This window comes from Mobula hypostoma, chromosome 2, assembly GCF_963921235.1.
Source record: "Mobula hypostoma chromosome 2, sMobHyp1.1, whole genome shotgun sequence".
NCBI classification, from domain to species: Eukaryota; Metazoa; Chordata; class Chondrichthyes; order Myliobatiformes; family Myliobatidae; genus Mobula; species Mobula hypostoma.
Genome location: NC_086098.1, coordinates 141,843,833 through 141,855,810, shown reverse-complemented (window position 1 = coordinate 141,855,810; position 11,978 = coordinate 141,843,833). Strand labels below are relative to the sequence as shown.

Sequence of the window (11,978 nt, the reverse complement as noted above, 5' to 3'; positions counted from 1 at the left end):
CCCATAACCTTGTCCCTTTGTTCTCCGCAAAGCCATGGCAAACACCAGATTCAAAATGAAAGGACTAGGATGAGGCCAAACTTAAAACAATCTGTAAAACTGAAAAAATACTGGTTAAACCTCGAGGGCTAAAGGAAGATGAACTCACCATTCCATTAAGCAGTGTGTTCTATTTTTCCAGATTTCCATGTCACATAGTGTAGAAGGACATCAGGTGGCCCATTGAGCATCTTCTACTTCAATCCTATTTTACCTTGTAACATATTCTCCCATATCCATCAACTCCCCACAGATTCTTCCACGTACCAATGCATAGCAAGCCACAAGTGAGAAGAATCCATTGCACTCGAAGGAGACATACACACGTGTGTAAATTCCACACAGACACCACCAACAATCAGGATTAACAAGGGCTGATGCAGCTGAGAGGCAGCAGTTGTGGTAGCATGTAATAAAGACAGTACCTCTCCTCTCTCTCGCTTTGCACTTCGACCTGGCCCTGAAAACTCCCTCAGGTTTTTCTTCAATGAATAGCTGTTGTTACGTACCCCGTAACTGGGTTGCCAAACCAGCAGAAATGGATTACTCAGTTGGAGTCTGGAGTACTAGAACTAAGAAAGTTTTATTAAAGAAACAAGCAACACAGTAATCGAAAGGATAATAAATGCAACAGTTCAGCAATGATAAACACACATGTGCACAGAATTAAGATAACAGCATCAATCAAGCTCTATCGTTGTCTAGGGGTAAATGACCAAATTTCAAAGTGACACAACAGTTCAGTCCAATTTAGTTCAGTTCGCAGTAATCGTTGCCATGGCGATGGACAACGTGAGGGGGAGAGAGAGAGAGAGAACAGGAACGACTGATCATTCAGACACGGCTTCCACTCACAGACCGGCGATATTGCTCACAAGCAGCTTTCGGGCAGGTCCTTTGTGATGTCACCTGAGATCACCGACTGTGACCCCTCCTCCAGATGCGGTCGATCCTCTGCAGTGAACCCGGCACCCAAGTGAGGGCGGACACACACCGGGTTCCCGCTGATCGTACCTTTCCACCCTGTGCGTTTAAGGTCCGGTACTTCCCACCGTCTCGTGAGAGGCGCACCGCTTCCAGGGTCTCGTTACCTCGGGTGGCGTGTGTGTCCTGCCTTAGCGAACCTGTCCCTTTTTATCCCCCTGCTGGGGTATCACCTGTCCATCACTTCAAACAGTTCAGGGTTCAAAGGGGGAGCCGCTCCAGACAGCTCTCTACACATCTCCAGGTGCTGTTTCATTGTGTCCCTTATCTCTCTCTTGAAGACAGGTGGCAGACCAACTGCTGATCACACAGGACAGCTAACATCTTATCTATGTGTATTCGTCACACTGTCCATTCAACCTACCTCCTATTCTCCTGACTCTATTTTCACCAAACTGTCTTCAGCTTCCTCCTTTGTTTCCTATTGTAGGCGACTTTTTAATTCATCCTCATCTATTGCTAATACCCTCACCCAGCCACCACACCACAAACCTGCCATTTTCAGCCTCTCCTCAAAAACACATCCTAAACTAAGAGAGTAACTAGCATAAACATTGCAGATAAGGATAGGGGAAGGGAAATAGTAGAGGTTTTGAAAAACATGTTTGGATCAGTCTTCAAAGTGAAGAAACTAATAATATCCCCAAAATAGTAGAAAATCAAGGAATTACAGGGATGGGGTAACTTCGAACAACCCCTATAACTTAAAAATTGCACCGGTAAAACTAATAGAGCTAAAGGCTGCTAAGTTCCTTGCGCATAATAGCTTCGACATCAGGATCTCAATGGAATATTCTCACAGGCAGGTTTGTTAGAGCTCTTGGGGAGGGTTTAAACTAATTCAACAGGGAGATAGGAAATGGAGTGAAGGGACTCAGGATAGGACAGTTGGTGAAAAAAAGCAAAGATAGCATGCAGTCAGACTGTCAGGAAGGGCAGGCAGATGATAGGACAAAGTTGTAGCCAGCAAGGTCCGTATCAGTGCATTAGGGATGCAGAATCAAAAAGGGTAGCAAATACAGTACTCCAAGTGTTATCTCAATGCACAGAGTATAAGAAAGAAGGTGGATGATCTCGTTGTGTTTTTACAGTTTGTCGGGTATGATGTTGTGGCCATCACAGAGTCATGGCTGAAGAATGTTTGTAGTTGGGAACTGAATATCCAGGGTTACACATTGTATCGGAGGGGTAGGAAGGTAGGCAGAGGAGGTAGCGTGGCTCTGCTGGTAATGAATGGTATGAAATCATTAGAAAGAAGTTGAATCCTCGTGCATTGAGTTAAGAAACTGCAAGGGTAAAAGGACCCTAATGGCAATTATATACAGGTCTCCAAACAGTAGCTGGGATGTGGACTACAGATTACAATGGAAAGTAGAAAATGTGTGTCAAAAGGGCAATGTTATGATAGTCATGGGAGATTTTAAGATGTGCATAGATTGGGAAAAATCAGGTTGGTAATGGATCCCAAGGGAGTGAAGTTGTTGAACGTCTACGAGATTACTTTTTAGAGCAGTTTGTCGCTGAGCCTACTAGGGGATCAGCTATACTGGATTGGATGCTATGTAATGAACCGGAGGTGATTAGGGAGCTTAAGGTAAGGGAACCCTTAGGAGACAGTGATCACAATATGCTTGAGCTCAACTTGAGATTTGATAGGGAGAAAGTAAAGTCTGACATAGCAGTATTTCAGTGGAGTAAAGGAAATTAAAGTGGTATGAGAGAAGAGTTGGCCAAAGTAAATTGGAAGGAGATACCGGCAGGGATGACAGCAGAGCAGCAATGGATTGAGCTTCTGGGGGAAATCAGGAAAGTGCAAGATAAATTTATTTCAAAAACAACAAAATACTCAAATGGCAAAATAATACAGCCATGGCTGACAAAGGAAGTCAAAGCTAATGTGAAAGTAAAAGAGAGGGCATATAACAAAGCAAAAATTAGAGGGAAGATAGAGGATTGGGAAGCCTTTAAAAACCTACAGAAAACAACTAAAAGAATCATTAGGAGGGAAAAGATGAAATATGAAAGCAAGCCAGCAAACAATATCAAGGTAGATAGAAAAAGCTTTTTCAAGTATATAAAGAGATAAAAGAGAGAAGAGAGTGGATATAGGACCACCAGAAAATAAGGCCAGAGAAATAATAACAAGGAGATGGCAGATGAACTAAATGAGTATGTTGCATCAGTGTTTGCTGTGGAAGACACTAGCAGTGTCCCAGATGTTGATAGGTGTGAGGGAAGAGAAGTAAATACAGTTACTATTACAAGGGAGAAGGTGCTCAAAAAGTTGGAAGACCTGAAGGTACATAAGTCACCTGGACCAGATGAACTGCACCCTAGAGTTCTGAAAGAGATAGTGGTAGAGATTGTGGAGGCATTAGCAATGATCTTTCAGGAATCATTGTATTCTGGCGTGGTTCCAGAGGACTGGAAAATTGCAAATGTCACTCCACTCTTTAAGAAAGGAAATTATAGATCAGTTAGCCTGATCTCAGTGATTGGGAAGATGTTGGAGTCAATTGTTATGGATGAGGTGATGAAGCACTTGGTGACACAGGACAAGATAGGACAAAGTCAGCACGGTTTCCTTAAGGGAAAAATTGCCTGATGAACCTGTTGGAATTGTTTGAGGAGATTACAAGTAGGATGATTACATGAGAGCTGGCATAATTTACAAATTACTATTTAATTATTTATGGTTTTATTACTATTTAATTATTTATGGTGCAACTGTAACAAAAAACAATTTCCCCTGGGATCAATAAAGTATGACTATGACTATAGATGAAGGGGATGCAGTAGATGCCGTATATTTGGATTTTCAAAAGGCCTTTGTGTCATGGTCCGGATCGGGGTCCCTTTAAATTTACCTTGTTTATGTTACGATCCGGACCGTTGATTCTGTTTTCCCGTGTCCCTCGACTTTGGTGATTAGAGGCAATTAACGCTCAGCTGAACCGGTAGTTTATAGTCTCCGGCTTTCAGCCGTTTGGCGCGGGAGCGTCTGCAAAGTCATCAAAGGTACGGTGTGCCGATGTCATCTGGCCGGAGCAAACCTAGTCTCTGCCGAAGCGTGTGCCGGTAGTTCACCCTTCCTCACCGGAGCAACCCTGTCCAGTTACCTCACCAAAGCGAGCCTGCAAAGTTTCCTCATCAAGGTGGGTCCGTCAGTTAACCCGCCGGAGGGAATCAAGAACCGCTGTCTACTGCTCCCGAGCCGAGTCGAGAGCTCACCACTACCCGGAGGTTCCAAGTCAAGTCCTGTCTCCGGCGGCATTCAAGTTCCAGGTCAAGTCCTGGCCCTGGCGGCATTCAAGCACCAAGTCGAGTCCTGGCCCTGGCGGCTTCCCAGTTCTGAGTCAAGTCCTGGCCCTGGTGGTCTGTGATTTGTGTCCTATCCCCTTGTCTGAATCCCTTCTCTGCCCCTCTCGCCTCTAGCCCTCGTCTGTAGCCCCCGCCGGCACTTCGGTCTAGTTCCATCACTGGAGCTAGATAGGTACTGTCTGGTGTTCATTCGTGTTGGTCTTGTCTTGTCTTGTTCTTGCCTCCATGGGGTAAGTCAGGCCATCTTGCCGTTGCTCCACGGGGGGGTCGTGTCTTGTCTTGTCTGGTTCTCGCCTCGTGGGCGTAAGTCTGGCCATCTTGCCGTTGCCCCGCGGAGAGTCATGTCTTGTCTCGTCTTGTCCTTGCCTCCGTGGGGTAAGTCAGGCCGTCTTGCCGTTGCTCCGTGGGGGGGTCATGAGTCCCGGCCCTATGTCCTGTACCCAAGGAGGGGTCCCGACTCTGTGTTCTATGTATGTGTCCATGGTTCCATGTACCTGCTCCCCAAGACCGAGGCTCTGTGTTCCCATGTTCCTCCTCTCCCTAGCCCATGTCATGTCCATGCCTGGTTCTGGAGTCCGAGCCCGAGGCAAGACCCAGGTACTGGGTCCTTGCCCCGTCTCTGGCTCGGAATCCATACCCTAGCCTCTTCATGTCTCCTCTAGTTCTGGGAGCCGATTCCGAGTCCTAGCCCAGACTCCTAGTCCCAGCCTAGTCGTAGTCCTGAGTCCTTGTCCAGGTCGCTACTCCTGCTCCTGCCTTGCTCTCCTGGTATCAAACAATAAACTAAATCTGAGTAACCTCACAAGATGTGTCTTGCATTTAGATCCACCCTTGCTCCCAATGCCCTCATCATTGTGACACTTTGACAAGGTGCCACACATGAGGCTACTTACCAAACAAAGACCCATGGTATTACAGGAAACTTACTAACGTGGTTTGGGCATTGGCTGATTGGTAGGAGGCAGTGAGCAGGAATAAAAGGATCCTTTTCTGGTTGGCTGCCAGTGACTAGTTGTGTTCTGCAGGGCTCAGTGTTGGGACCACTTCTTTTTTATGCTGTATACCAATGGCTTGGATGTTGGAATAGATGGCTTTGTTGCCATGTTTGCAGATGATACAAAGATTGGTGGAGGGGCAGGCATTGTTAAGGAAACAGAAAGGCTGCAGAAAGACTTAGACAGATTAGGAGAACAGGCAAGAAAGTGACAAATGAAATACAATGTTGGAAAATGCATGGTCATGCACTTTGGTAGTAGAAATAAACGTGCAGATTATTTTCTAAATGGACAGAAAAAACAAAAATCTGAGATGTAAGTAGCCTTGGGAGTCCTTGTGCAGAACACCCTAAACTTTAACTGGCAGGTTGAGTTAGCGGTGAGGAAGGCAACATAATGTTAGCATTCATTCCAAGAGGTCTAGAATATAAAAGCATCTTCATTTGCCTCCTCTAGACTCCATGCCTCTGGTGGCTTTGGTATTGCAAGACAGCTGTCGTACAGCACAGGCCTCATGGCTGAAGGGAGATTGGGGCATTCGATGTATTTTGTGTTTTCAGCAGAGACACACTGTTCAGACAGAAGTATCAGTCCCTCACATGATCCTTCTGCTCTCACCATATCATCGGGGCAGTAAATGGCATTGACTTCACCTTACATTGTGGGCAAGATTTTAATTGGCTTGAATTATGAAATTAAATAACAAATATTCATGCCATCAAGCTGGATGCTACCCAGACAGAATATAAAGTGCTGCTCTTTCACCCCGAGGGTGGCCTCATCCTATCACCAAGGGAGTCCATGAATACAAGTGAGACTTATATTCAGCAAGGTATAAATTCATTCATGTGGTACTGTTTACTTGCATAAACAGTGATCACATATTCAGCGCTATGATGGTGACTGAATGAAAAACATGGCCCAGAACCACAGAGAGGCGGGTTCCTTAAGTCTTGCTCTGAGATCTCTTGTTTTCACAAGAGAACACACTTGGACTCCATTTAATGTCCCACCACACCTCCACCAGCGGACTTATCTGACAGCAGGACCTCAATTAGTTCAAATACACAATGGAAGTTGTGCTCTGTTTGGACTTTGATGCAAGGTAGCTACTGATTTTTATGTTTACTGCAAAAGGTTTTTCGAAAGCATCTTTTTTGAGAGGATTGGTTCTTTATGAAGCATTTCACTTTGGCTTGTTAGGCAAACAGGACAGAGAGAGAAAAGGACAATAGTGAAACTCTGTGATACAGAACATAGTTGATGCAAAAAGGAGAATGCCGAAAGTACTCACCTGCCTATCACTTCCTCCTGGGTCAGTTCCACCTTCCCTTTCTCCTATGGTCCACACTCCTCTCCTATCAGATTCCTTCCTCTTCAGCCCTTTAACTTTCCCACCTACCAGGCTTCACCTATCACCTTCTGGCTCCCTTTCTAGTCCCAAGGAAGGGTCTCAGCCCAAAACGTCAACGACCTATTCATTTCCCTAGATGCTGCCTGATCTGCTAAGTTCCTGCAGCATTTTGTGTGTGTTGCTCTGGATTTTCAGCATTTGCAGATTTTCTCCTCTTTGTGCTCACTTCTGCATTGTGTTTCGGAACTTGCTGTGATCTGTTTAGCACATTTCCTCCATCAGTCAGTGCACTTCAAATGTATGCAGCAGACTCCAAACTCAAGAGCAAATCTTACATCACATAATTTGATGAGAATAAATCTGATTCAATGGGACATGCTGAAGATATGAAACACCCTGTGTGAAACTGCAAGTGTACCTTCGTATCCATTACATCTCACCCTTGTATGTGCATGTGAATGCAATCAAACCAAATATCTGTGAACTCTAATTGAATCAGGACAGGGTGTTCAGAATCTGTCCTTACTTTTGACTTACTCGTCTTGGAATTGAAGAACGCACTCTCCAGTCAAAGCAGTCAGTATAATGACCCACACCATTTCACAGCACATAGTTTATTTTTATAATTAATTAGTTTATTGAAATAATTCAAGAATCCTTTTTTAATTTTCCAAATTAGTTTGAGGCAAAGCTTAAATATCTGATTCTTTAAATGAATTCCAGTACCTTTTATATACAGCAGAGATCCATTGAAAACAATATTTACTTTTAAATCGACAATCACAACAGTTAATTATACAAACAATAAACCTGTAGATTTTGTTCCAAAACAAAATGCCACGAACTATCACATCTAGAAATTGGTTACAGCTCAAGTAGATGCTATCAGAAACGTAATCAGAAAATACAGTACTTGCCAAATGCCATTAGTGCTGCTAAAAATGAACTGGATGTGAAACAAAGTTGTCTTTTAAAACATTACCAGAAATTTTATTTGGACATTTCAGTACCATGGAACCATGGGTCCATGTCAGTCCAAGGAGCCAAACTCACTGACTACAGTCATTTAAGGGAATGGCAGCATTCAGAATCTGTGGTTCTCATTTCCTTACGAATTCAGAATTTCACACACAAACACACACATTCCTAGGGTGCCCAAGGCTTTTGCACAGTACTGTATTTGTCAACATGGAGCAGAAACGGTCGGGGCGATGGTGCAGGTGCAGACGTGCCCAGCCCTGGGACACCATCAAGGTAATTTGCTTCCAAACAACTAGTCGTTACAAAATGTCTCTCTGGTGCTTCCCACTCCCTTACCGTAGATATGTCATGAATTTTTTTTGCGGCAGCAGTACAGTGCAATACATAAAATTACTACAGTTCTGTGCAAAGGTCTTAGGCAACTCAGCTACATATAGGTACCTAAGACTTTTACACAATACTGTATCATTTTAGTTTTCAATTTTAAAAACCAGATGATAAAGAGGTAGCTCTAAATATTTATATCCAATAAATATGTGATCCATTACCTCCCTAAAAGTCCTAAAATATTAAAAAATTAAACTTATAACAGAATTGAACATTCTCTAGCAGTAAGTGTGTGTGACTCTGTATGTGTGTGTGTGTGTGTGTGTGTGTTGATAAAATCCAATCTTGGCACCAGCCAGGAGCGTATCCTCGCACTGAAGTTTGACTGACGGGTCTGGTTCTCTCAACAGTCCCACTGATCTTCAACTTGTTTTCTCTGAACGTCCATTATTATTATTATCGAATGAGTGGCTTCCCGATGAATTAAAGGTCTCATCAGGCCTCGTTTCAACAGAAAATTGCTGGTTAATTCGTCAAATTATTTACACAGAACAAAAAGAAAGATACAGTACACAGGCAGAGTGTGGACAGAAAGCTCTTCGAATCATTCTTCCTTTCACACATGGTAACTATCAGGGCAGCTCAGTTCAGCAGCAAAGAGATAAAGAAGGAAAGAGAGAGAGAGAGAGAGAGAGAGAGAGAGAGAGAGAGGCAGAGACAGAGAGTGAGAGAAGGGACTAACAAATTCATTTCAGTTCAACGTGATCACTTCACACCAGCGAAGTGAACTCAAAGGTGACATTCGCCAATGATGATTTGGTCTTCAGGAAACGAGAGGAACAACAGAATAACGTTTGAAATCCAGTTGCTGAGCTGTACACCCATCATGAGCTCCATGGTGTTGAGCTGATGTTTGAACGATGTGCTGCCTCGTAGCCAAGTGAGGCCAAAGCAGCCTTTAGCAGGAGAAGTAGAATATGGCGGCAGTGATGGTGAGAGGGAGGAACAGCCAGTTGAACGAATGCAGTCTGAAGCCTCCTGTACCAGTGCCACTAGTGGGGCCCGTGTTGGTCATAGTGGTTACTTGACGGGTGGACATAGTGGGTGCTTGACTGGTGGACATGTTGCTGTCCGTCTGATTTGTGGTACTGTCAGCAGCAGGTTTTATCTGCAAAACAAAACAAACACACGCACCCATTAACTATGTGGGAATGGACAACGATAATTTAAAAAACAGTCCATGCGGGGAATGGGCACCAGCATGTAAATATTGCACAGGAGAATGTACTCAATTCACAGATAAGGAATATTTATTTAAGTAAAGGCATCCGTTAGTCTTGCGAGACCATGGATCTGCGCCTGGAAAGTCTTCACTCTCTAGGGTGCAGGCCTGGGCAAGGTTGTATGGAAGACCAGCAGTTGCCAATGCTGCAAGTCTCCCCCCTCCACGACACCAATGTTGTCCAAGGGAAGGGCAATAGGACCCATACACCAGTTTCCCATACGACGGTCGTCACAGAGCAATGTGTGGTTAACTGCCTTGCTCAAGGGTACAACAAGTTGCCTCGGCTGGGGCTCAGACTCACGACCTTCATGTCGCTAGTCCAATTCGCTAGTTCTTAACCACTTGGCCACTGTATTTATTTATACAGTGTGAAATAGGCTGACCAGGTGACACCAATCAGCAACCCCCGATTTAACCCTAACCTAACCACAGGACAATTTACAACCACTAATTAACCTACCGACCAGTGCACGAAATACAATTTTACTTACAGGTAGCAGGAATTGAACCCGGATCACATCACCTGCACCATAAAGCGTCGTGCTAACCACTACGCTACTGATATCTATGGTGACACATAACATGTGGATAGATACTAAAAGGGGAAATAGAAATCTCTCTCTCTCTCTCAATGAGACAATGGGCAGATGTAGGTAAATAATCAATCCACGTGGGGAACGCACACTAATGCATGGACACCTCACAATGTGGCCAGATATTTTTCTAATGGGTTCTTTTGGGTTTCTTTGTTTAGTGGCTACCTGTAGAAAGATGAACCTCAAAGTTCTATATAGTATCGGCATCATCATCATTATCTGCCCTGTGTATTACGTGGGCGATCATGGTCTTATCCAAGGTTTTTCTATAGGTTTGCCATTACCTTCTTCTGGGCAGTGTCTTTAAAAGACAGATGACATGTCAGCCATTATCAATCGGAGATTGTCTGCCGGGTGTCAGTGGTCGCTTAACCAGGACCTGTGATATGCACCGGCTGCTCATATGACCATCCACCACCAGATCCCATGGCCTCCCGTGACCCTGAAGAGAGGGGAAGGGAGGCTACACCTTGCCCGTGGGTGACCTGCAGGCTACCGGAGGGAAGGAGCGTCTTACACGTCCATTGGTAGAGACGTATCCCCGCACCGCCACCCCAAATGCTTATTGCTGGATCAGTGCAAGTGAATGGGCGAGGTTCTGGGTGCGATGATTTTTAATTCTGCGCTGTGATCTTAGAGCCGGGTTTCTAGTTCACTTCGCATCGCTTCCGATTTTGCTTTAAAATTGACAAAACGGGAGAGGCGGCCACCGCTCCGCTGGGCTGGTCAGCGTCCCCTTTGTCGCCAGTCAGGATCGGCCCTGGAATCTGGGTTATCCGATGTGGGAAAGATCGGAGTAGAGCAGGGAGGAAAGTCACTGGAGGTTCGGCTCTGTTCGGGAGCAGCGAGCCCCCCTCCTCGCCTGGCGAGGACAACTCACCGTCTAAAACACTATCAGAACACGGCAAACTCGAAAAGTTATACCCCACCGCCAACAGAAGTCAGGAACAGCCCAGCGAAGGGCAAAACCCCGTCAGTCCGGCTGGGATAAGTTAACAATTCCGATTTAGAGAGCGAGGAGGGGGCAACTCCGGACAATGGTACATTATCGTGGCAGACTTGTTAATTTAGAGTTAATTACACGAAGCCGACCCCTCCGAAATTCAAGCAGGCTATCATTGTGTAAGACAATGATCCGGTATCATACAAACTTCTGAAACCTTGTCGCGTACGCTGGGTTAGCGTCCGAAGGCGATCTCGCGTCCTTTCTACTGCTGAAACCTGTCGGAAATCAATACTGTACCATTGTGATTCACAGACGGACATGTAGAGCAGAGAGATCGGGAACTTGTACATACCGTGCTTTCCGTCACAGCAATTCCAACAACCATCAAAAACACGATCAAGAATTTAATCATCTTGTTGTGGGTGGGATCGAGTTTTGGCTAAAAATATAATTCCTCTGTCTTCCCTCCCGGAGCAGGCTCTAGTCGCGACAATAGAGGTCTCAACACGATGGTAGCTCTCCGCCTCAAATGATGGTTGAGTTGTGTATGGGAGCATTTTTATATGAAGAGGGAGCCCGTGACGCAATGGTCACGGATCACGTTAAAACTTCCTCAGGACCTGGGAGCCTCCCACCCCTCGCAAACGGGGGCGGCTACAGCCCAGGGCGAGCCGAGGGAGCGGCTGCGTGGTTGCTGGTGACTGATACCCCTCACTGAAGAAACCCATTTGTTCGCTCTCTCTCTCTCTTTCATTCTCTCCCTTTCTCTCTCCCCTCCTCCCCCCCCCACCCTGCGCTTCCTTCCTCTCTCCTCCTTGTTCTTCTCTCTCTATCTCCAGGAGCTCATTTTTTGCAATTCCGCCCCCCCACACACATACACACACACTTTTAAACACCAGTTTTACCGGTCAGTTCCCGCCAAACCGGATGATTAATGAGGGTCGAAATGGCCTTGGGCTCGGGGAGAGTTGGGGAGGGTGAGGATTATGTCATTAAATTTGACCGTTTTCGCTGCAGGTTTTAAAGCGGAACATTCATTCGTGCAATGAAAGACAATCGCATAATAAAAAACGGCAAGTGCTCACGGCAGAGCTGGCTCCGTTTACATTGTTACACAGCTCTTTCCGTTCCTGTGTAGTGCAGCGTCCCT

At 45.3% G+C, this 11,978-nt stretch overlaps 1 long non-coding RNA gene across 1 annotated transcript; it reads right to left on the bottom strand.

The window, feature by feature from the left end:
* Window positions 1-7,306: 7,306 nt before the first annotated feature.
* LOC134359590 (uncharacterized) lies at window positions 7,307-11,581 on the bottom strand. Its single transcript, XR_010021149.1, has 2 exons — window positions 11,181-11,581; window positions 7,307-9,169 (listed from the first exon to the last, which is right to left on the bottom strand). It is a non-coding gene; the product is annotated as an uncharacterized LOC134359590 (long non-coding RNA).
* Between the last annotated feature and the right edge of the window lie 397 nt (window positions 11,582-11,978).